Below are 2103 nucleotides of genomic sequence, written 5' to 3'. Positions count from 1 at the left end.
CTTATTGCTATTATATTTGTTTGACATTTGCATTTTCTATTCCAAATTATGCTCTAATATTCATTTATCCTTTTCCAAATGGGATTTAGATATTTTAAAATATCGAATTTAAGAAAGAAAACAAGCAGGCTCTGATATCTAGGAACTGATCTGACACTTACAGCTAGGCCTCAGTGTTGTATGAAGCAGGCCTGATGTTCATTGTTAAGTCATGTTATTCTCCTATTGGACCTCAATCATCTCACAAAACACGAACATTAGAAAGTTCACTTTGAGATGATGATAAAGTGAGGAAAAACAAGAACACTTCATAATTTTGTCTAAGCACTCTCTCCACGAATACCAAGGGCTGACGCTTGTATACCTATTATGGCTTTATTCTGCTCTATTCCACTCTCCCTAGAGCTAAGATTTGAGACACCCAGTTACAGAATTGCCCCTGCTTCCAGATGAGTACCCAATCTAGAGCGAAGCCTACTTCCTTACCCTCCCCAGGATCACCCAACTAAAGCCCAAATCCTATAAGAGTTTCTTTCTAACACCCTCTTACCAAAACACCACATGGCTCACAGCACACATTCTTGCACTCAGCAACAAGTCATAAACCCAACTTCTTCACCCACAGATATGTTCCTAGGAGACTTTGAAATAAGGCTGTGGACACATTATTTTGTCCATAAACTTTTTTATGTGTCTTTGAGGTTGATTATGAGAAAGTGTTTGCATATATCTGTGTTCGTGGTTACCAAAGAGAAGTTTTTAATTTATAAGTACTTAAAATTATCTTCATCTTTGTTTGTGGTGTTGCATTTTTAGGTTATGCTTAGAGAATCCTTCTTCACTGTCCAATTGTAGACACTTCAGATATAGCTCCAGCTAGGTTGTGACGACAATGAGGAAAGAGGAGTCTAACGGTGAAGAAAACAAAATTATTGAAATACAGGGGAGGAGGAGCAACAGGGAAAGAATTATAAGGTTTAAATTTCTTGTTTTATAATTTTAAAAATATGCCTACAGAGCCTTCAGGGTACTTGACATATGTCATATTCTCTGTCTTCACATGCAAAACACCTAGCATGGACTCTCAAAGTGATTGAGTGGTCAGTGAAAAAGAAAAAGAAGACAAAGAAAGTTTTCTTTAAAGCTGGGCCCAGGGGAGACACCACATAAAGCCCCTCCGCGGATGTCTAAAGTTCTCCTGAAAACCTTTTTTTTTTAATTTAGAGATGAGGTCTTGCTATGTTGCCCAGGCTGGAGTACAGTGGCTATTCACAGGTGCAATCCCGCTACTGATCAGCACAGGAGTTTTGACCTGCTCCATTTCCGACCTGGACCGGTTCTCCCCTCCTTATGCAACCTGGTGGTCCCCCGCTCCCAGGAGGTCACCATATTGATGCTATTGTACTGGCCTAAGCATAGAAAGTCAACACCAAGACAAAAGTATGCCAAATTGCAGGGTCTTTATTGCCGGTGGCCATGGAGGACTCATGTCTCTCCAACCCGTGGCCCCGAAAGGAGGGTGTCAAGACCTTTTATACCCATAAAACCACCTCGGGAGTGAGGGTGAGGAGTTTGGACTGCTTCCTATCACATTTGGGTTACAGAGAGCAGTTTCAATAGAAAGCCGAGGTATGATTGAGGTATGCAGTTTTATGGGGCTTTTACCATGTCACAATGCCAAACTTAGTGCAGACACCCGATTGGCATAGTGCACTACAGTCCAGAACTCCTGGACTCAAGAGATCCTCCAGTCTCAGCCTCCCGAGTAGCTGGGGCTATAGGCATGCACCACCATGCCTGGCAAACCTCAGTTTTTTATTAGACTCTTTAAATAGGGGATAGGGAGTGAGGCTACACAACAGTGTGGAAATGATCATATAAAAAGAATACATTTGCAAAAACTTGTGCACAAAAATCACAATGTGGTATTATAAAAGCAGAACAACGTAAAGACAACTTTCTCTGTGTCAGCATAGAAACCATGCACCTGGCCAGGCGCGGTGGCTCACGCCTGTAATCCCAGCACTTTGGGAGGCCGAGGCGGGTGGATCACGAGGTCAAGAGATCGAGACCATCCTGGTCAACATGGTGAAACCCCGTCTC

Source organism: Cebus imitator, unplaced genomic scaffold, assembly GCF_001604975.1.
Source record: "Cebus imitator isolate Cc_AM_T3 unplaced genomic scaffold, Cebus_imitator-1.0 Scaffold440, whole genome shotgun sequence".
NCBI lineage: Eukaryota > Metazoa > Chordata > Mammalia > Primates > Cebidae > Cebus > Cebus imitator.
The sequence above is the reverse complement of the archived record's forward strand: the minus strand, read 5'-3'. Positions refer to the sequence as shown.